Source organism: Carassius gibelio, chromosome A2, assembly GCF_023724105.1.
Source record: "Carassius gibelio isolate Cgi1373 ecotype wild population from Czech Republic chromosome A2, carGib1.2-hapl.c, whole genome shotgun sequence".
Taxonomy (NCBI): domain Eukaryota; kingdom Metazoa; phylum Chordata; class Actinopteri; order Cypriniformes; family Cyprinidae; genus Carassius; species Carassius gibelio.
Genome location: NC_068372.1, coordinates 26,132,554 through 26,139,905, shown reverse-complemented (window position 1 = coordinate 26,139,905; position 7,352 = coordinate 26,132,554). Strand labels below are relative to the sequence as shown.

At 37.4% G+C, this 7,352-nt stretch overlaps 1 long non-coding RNA gene across 1 annotated transcript; it reads right to left on the bottom strand.

Moving 5' to 3' along the window:
* Nucleotides 1-1,602: 1,602 nt before the first annotated feature.
* On the bottom strand, nt 1,603-5,333 carry LOC127935125 (uncharacterized). Its single transcript, XR_008147983.1, has 4 exons — nt 4,657-5,333; nt 3,805-4,016; nt 2,273-2,416; nt 1,603-1,923 (listed from the first exon to the last, which is right to left on the bottom strand). It is a non-coding gene; the product is annotated as an uncharacterized LOC127935125 (long non-coding RNA).
* Between the last annotated feature and the right edge of the window lie 2,019 nt (nt 5,334-7,352).

The window sequence follows — 7,352 nt, the reverse complement described above, 5'->3', positions numbered from 1 at the left end:
CTTCCTCATGCTGGGTTCACTGGTTGAAGTGGAAAATATGATATCCTTATATAATTCTTCATGAATTATTTGCTTCTGACGCAGTTTGGCTGCTAGGCCGTTCACACCCTTAAAGGTGCCATCTGTAATGTTTGGCAAAAAAAAATCAAGTCATACTCCACATTCCATACCAGCAGGTTAGTTATGATAATAGGGCTGTGCAAAAAATCGAAAAGACGCTCCTGTAATTAGAATTATATCTCCAGCATGTGCGTTCAGATCAGGGTTGCCAGGTTTTCACAACAAATCCTGCCCAGTTGCTTCTTAAAACTAGTCCAAAACTAGCCCAATCGCGGACATGAAAAACAGACAGCGGACATGTTGCCAAGTCTGTGGTGGTTGTTTTTCATGCCCGCTGGTCACAGTGACCCCAATACAAATAACGTGATATTTAACCCCTAAAATGCGAATTATACCAAGGCAACCCTGCTAAAAAAAACTATATTTTAACCCAGGGAAGCAATGTTTTATCGGGGAACCTTCTGGAAGCGAGATTGGGCTAGTTTTGAGAAGCAACTGGGCAGGATTTGTTGTGAAAACCTGGCAATCCTGATCTGAACACACGTGCTGGAGATATACTCTTAATTACAGGAGCGTCTTTACTGATGAGATGTACATGAGTAAAGACATGCACAGCCCTATATAATAAAATGGATAACCTTAAGTTATAGCTAGCTAATTATCAAACGCAGCTACGGTTAGCCATCGCTAATAAGGTTGGAGTATTTTAGTGTGAAAACGAGTCAACTCCACTGATTCCAAGGATATTCCCTCTTCTTCAACACTGAGGACCTTTATATCAGAGGGGTCTGACTCTGCTAAACAGGCGTAATGAGGCAGATGGGCCTCCTCCTGTTTTCCTGAGATTACGGTCACATTAATCTCGTACTGAAGTTTCTCCAGCTCTTCACGGAGGAAACCTCCATCCACTGCACGGTACTGGAGTGTGACATCACCAGCACAGACCCATCGCATTCTGGTCCTGCTGCACTCGAATCGACCCGCCGGAGTGCTGATCCTGAACTCTGACCCTTCATCTGTACAGACTGACGGCTCCACCTGAACCCACTGATCAGAATCAATAATGTGAACACAGACGGTTCAGAGATGTTCAGCCTGAGATGATAAATGTATGAAAGACATACATATACAGTGATCTTCCAGCTACACGTTAAAGATTTAATTTTATTACACTTTAAGTGCATCTCTAGATTTCCATAACGATAACAAATAACAAAATGAGACAAATCTCCACTTCATTAGCATGTACATACACCAAACTTCAGTTTTTTTTTTCCTGTCCGTATTTTGAAGGTTTTAACAGAGGGGTTTGTTTATATAGCATTTGCCTGATTTGTAATAGTTTATTGCTTTTTCTGACAGTTTTCTGATTTGTGGAGTGATAAATAGAAATGCCTAAAATCTCCTCTTAAAAATCTATAACTTTAATAAAATAAAATATGAAATATGAAAATAATTTCATGATATGAAAAGCAAACCAAGTTATTGTTGATTGTATTTCAAAATCACAAATTGCAGAGCAAATATCTGGTGTGTGAAATATTTAATTAAAACATGAGGAACATTCTGGATTATTTTAACACTAAACTAATTTAGCTAATTTAAAAAGGCAAACAACATTTAATATACATTTTTGATTTTATGTTCCATATTTTCTGTCCATGCTGTGCAAAACATCTTTTGTTTTGTGGTCTTGACCAAGTAAAACAAAATCAACCTTCTTAAACAGTGTACATCATTAGACAGGTCAACGGCACAGCTATGGAGCACACAAACCCTTCAATGACCACAGTGCTGTATGGATCGGTCAGTGATTTCTTCAGTAACATGAGCCCCTCCAAAAGCAATCCAGTGACACAGACCCTACAATATTGAAGTTACACAAAAATCATCAGTATTCACAATAATGTACTATAAAAATGTCTAAAAATGTATTTAGCCACTGTTCTTTGAGTAGAAACCAATAACATGATTTAAGACTCTCATCTGAGCTGCTGTAGACTGGTGCAGGTCTGGACGAGGGAAATGATCCCAGAAGCCCAGCTCTCATTCAGACTGACCAGCTTCAGATTCAGTGTCTTCAAAGCCACAGAGTGAAATGAAGACAGCAGCAAACTAACATGCTCATCAAGAGCTGAAGCGCTGCAAAAATATTTTTTACACAAACATATATGGATAAAAGCAAATCTACAAAATTGAATATTGTTCTTACTCTTCTGCTACTTTTCCTGTCTTGCTGAGTCACTGTAAGAAGAGTATCCAGTCAATGCTGAAGATCTCTGATTGTGGATATGTGAGACTGATGCTTAAGACTGCTGGAAATGACGGATTCTTCTCTGAGAAGCTCAAAGACAAACTGAAACAGACAGATACACAGATGTACATTTGATAACAGCACCATACTGCAGTGTTCCAAAACATACATTATTTTTATAAGACTATATAATTATTCTAGTTAAACACTGGCACCTGTCTGTAATTTCTTTTCAAACTAATTTTATACAAGAACACACTAGTAGCTGGATCTAAGCCAGTTTTGGCCAGACTCTTTTCATCAAAAAAGACCTGCTGCTTCTTCATCCCTTCCCCTGCCAGTAGACCCAGACTCTTCAGCGTGGAAAGGACAGAGTGACTGTGACCATGATGCTCTAAGAGTGGACACAAAGAGCACATATATGGAGGTGGTTGTCTTTAGTTTTCTCATCACATGATCATCATCAGTTAAGTGTTTCTTCAGACAAAAACAGACCATCCAACACAGCAGAGGCACAGAGCAGGCAATCAGAAGGGTTTCATTTGTCTTCAGACTCTCATATTTTTTCCTGAAGAGCTGGTCATCCTGAAAGAACTTCTGGAAGTACTCCTGCACCCCTCTCTCAGAGAAGCCTGTAATCCCAGTGAGATGCTGAGGACCCATGAGGAGCTCCGTCACTCCATCAGAATGTGATCTAGAAACCAGCAGAAAAGACTCAGGCAGAATCAGTCCATTCAGCAGACTGCAGAAAATGTCCATTGGTAGGGCTTTCTGCGATGGATTAGTGGGTAACGACGTCAGAATATGTGGATAAAAAAGAACTCATCAATTCCATCAATTACGAAGAGTACTTTCTCTGGTGTTAACTCTTGCATCTCTGGGATATCATCTGATGTCTAGCTGCAACTCCAGCTCAAAAGCTCATTCAAGCTCATCTCCTGAGAAAGACTTCATCTCATCACACTTCAATAGAAAAACTACATCAAAGTTTTCAGAGTAAAATTCCCCAGAAGCCCAGTCTAACGTGATCTTCTGTAGCATGAAAGATTTCCCTTGTTTGTTTCCTTCACAATCTAGACTGAACAGCTGGTCTATTCTGATGCTTTGATTCCTGACATTTGATAACAGTTGAGATAATGTTAGTAGCTATTATTCTGCACAAAACGTCAACAAGTGATTTATGGGTTTGACCTTTGACCCCTCCCCCACATGGCCGTGACCTTTAAACCTTGAAATTTTTGTCCTTGACCCCTACCCGCATGACCTTGACCTTTTGACCTTGACCCCCCCCCCCCCCCCCCCCCGACCTTGACCTATGACCTTTTAATGATCACAGGTGTTGCTATGCCATTTGTTTGTAATAAATCAGGGTTATACGTCATCACCGTGAAATGGTACCATCCGTGAATAATCGGCAGGTGTGACTTGTCAGGTGTGTCTGTAATAGATCAAGTCGTAAGGATTACCCTAATGATAAGTGTGATGGTCACCTTTTTGTAAAATAGACACCAGACCTCCGGTACGTGACCATCCGGTGACAACTGTGCTTTAGGTGAAAGATGAATCCAGTGTGTGCGTGACCATCCGGTGACCGGTGAACTTAGTGCGAAAGATTTTATGGTCTGTCACGTGTGGGGCGGGGTTTCCCCACCAGCGGCATCAGATTGGATTCGCTTAGATAAATAGGACCCACCTCGGATATCTGAGGAAATCAGAAAAAGAGCTATGGATAATGTGACCTCATATCATAATATGTACCCTCAAATATAATCTGGTGACGGTATAAACCGTTTCACAGTGATATAATAAAGGTTTTAAATAAAAATTCCAAGAATGAAATGGAAATAAAAGATTTAAAATATAACAATCGATAAAGAGGATGTATAATAAAAGATTTAAAATAAAATCCTAATAATTAATTCAAAGTAAAAACAATCAATAGAGTTGTATAACAAAGGTTTTTAAAATAAAATCCCAATTATTAAATGGAAATAAAAACAGCCAATAAAGAAGTTGTATAATAAAAGTATAAAATAAAATCCTAATAATTAAATAGACATAAAACAATCAATAAAGTTGTATAATAAAATCATAATAATTCAATGGAAATAAATCGATAAAGAAACTGTATAATGATAGGTTTTAAATAAAATATCTAATAATAAAAGTTTACTCTTAGTACTATATTAATATTGTACAGTTGAAACCTCTAAAACATGTTCCTCTTTTTCATCCCTCTCTTAGAGTCTCTCTGCATCTGTGTGAGTGTGTGTGTCTGTGTGTTAGACACAGCCGCTCCTGTCAATTTTGTTAGATTCAATCCCCATCTCTTTACACTGTACCTTTTGTGTTAAAACATGTGAACTATCCATACGACGTGACCATTTGTCGTTTTTTATTGTCGGTGATTCGTCAATGTTATCCGTAGCGCTCTCTATCCGAAGACGCATCTGTGGACCACGTGGCGCGGGTATTACGTTGCATTCATGTCTCTTTCTCTCTCCCTCTCATGCATGTGTTCACATTCATTTATCTCCAGGGGGGGACTGGCCATCTGTGTGGTCTGGAGAATCACAGAACGTCCAGCCGACCACCCTTGACGTCACTTTGACAGCGAATAACTTTACATCTGAGGCATTTAAAGACTCCATTTGTCCATTATTTATTTCTAAAGATACACGACAATGTATAAAGGGATCCATTACCTTCTATGTTACATAATGGCCCCGTAGAAACAGTTTTTGTAAAAAGAGGCTAACGATTGCGTCATAACCACTCGACTCTCTGTCGCACAGTAGAGAAATTATCATACAGACAGGAGGAGAAGCTCGCAGGCAATTAACTTAATATGGCGTACTGGCGTTACATTTTAAAATACTATACAAAATAATTAATCAGAATACTTACTCCTGCTCACTCATGCCAAAGAACTCCCCGCTCAAGCTCGCCGTCTCTGCAAGATTAACGATGGCAGTTTGCACGCACAGCTACTAGAAGATTTACATCTGTCAGACAGGTAGCTGACGTCATCAATCTTAGTTTGAGTCTGCGCGGCACAAACGGAAGTGCTAAAAATGGCTAAAAATGGCCTTCACTTGTCTCAATTGAGTTCCAATGGGGTCGCTGTGTCCATTTCTTTTACTGTCTATGTGGAAGAGTAGGAAGAAATTAACAGCAAAGACATTAACGTTACATAGAAGAAGCATAAAAACAAACAAACAATATGCATAATGCGGCCGCGGGTAAAAATGGAAAGAGAAGGGTGGGAAACTGAAGCCGCTAAATTTCCCAAGCAGCACCTCGCAGTTAAATATTAGCAGCAATGAAGAAGTGAGCCAGACAGCTATCCAGCAACATGCCACCAGTGATGATGATGAGGGACAGAAAGATGAGCTGGTTCCACAGGAAAGATCCAGATCCAAGTATGGAACATGAGAGGAGAAAGAAAGTTACTTGCTAGGGATGATGTTAGGAAGTGATATTCAGGTTGCTAAATTTTTAATGATTACAGCAGTTAAAACAGCTAAACTTCAACATTTTAGCTGTAAAATGTCACTTGCACTAGCTTATATTAAGAAATATGTTGTGCTTTTACTTTTAAAAATGTTGGAAACATTAAAGTTAATGCTTATCATCTTTGAAGAATTTGAATACAGAAGTTACATTTGTAATGGTGTATTTTCATTTATATGTGGTATTATTATCTGTGCAGTCAGATTAATTAATTAATTACTGTATAAATTAAGATTAATAAGTAATAAATTCATTTTAAGAAAGCATGGAATAATATGCTGTTATAACAGCATATTATATAAAATATTCCATGCTATCTTGGACAAAACCTGTTTAAAAAACAAAAATTCCTTCCATTGTATTTTATTCAGGTTGAGCTTAGACCAAGAGCAGAGCAAGACACCCACTCCAGCTCAACATCTTGTCAACTTCAGTGCTATTGCTATAATTTGGATGATATAGTATCATGAGCCACAATTAAAGTCTTGTGACACTCATGCCAGGCGTTATTGTTGTTGTGGTCGAGTTTACGCGCACCGATTGCTTTGGACCGGGCCTAGTCAAAGTCCAGGGCCGTTTTTTAGTCCCAGTCCGTCCCTGTTCATCTCCAAGTCTTGTTTTCTTCTTTTTAAATGAAAATAAACACATTATACATTCACACACAATATAAAACAAAAAATGTACAATAATTTTACTCATCACTAAAAATATACATTTTACCAGGATCAAAAAAAAAAAAGTGTATATATATATATATATATATATATATATATATATATATATATATATATATATATATGAACCGAATGAAGGATATGGGTTATTGAGGAACCCAGACATGTTCGCATTAATTGTTGCAACACATTTTCTACATTATATGTAGAGCCTTTTATAGTCATATTCACATCATATTAATGATTATTGTATCACCCCCTAAACCTAGCAACATTGTAAACATTCTAAAGATCATGTAGTATAACTGATCTTTTTCAAAAGCTGTTTAATTATTTTTTACTGTACACCTACAGTACCACCACACAATAAAATGCTGCATGTGCACGTACATTTTTAATTAAATTTAGTTTTTAAGCGATCTGAACTATGACTACCCTATAAATTTAATCATAAACCACATGTACCTTGTTATATCACTATAATATTCATGTCACTATACAAATTTGTATTCTGATAAACCACATAAGCAAGCAGACATACACATGAACATATCAAGTTAGAAAGAGACTTATCTCTATTTTAGACAATATGAAAAATAAATAAAATATAAAATTATATATGACAACATGTTACTAAAGCAGAACATACATTTTAAACAAGTATTCACCAAGTTTATCAAACTTATAAAACACATAGCAGTTATAATCAACATCGGATCAAGTTATTTCAAACACTCGCTGCTGAGTAAGAGTGATTTTTGAACTCAACTGATTTGAAAAAGTCTTTAATGTTAAAGTTATATAGCTGTTATCTTTCTGTAATGATCTGCAGCGCTGACGCTCTCCAGACG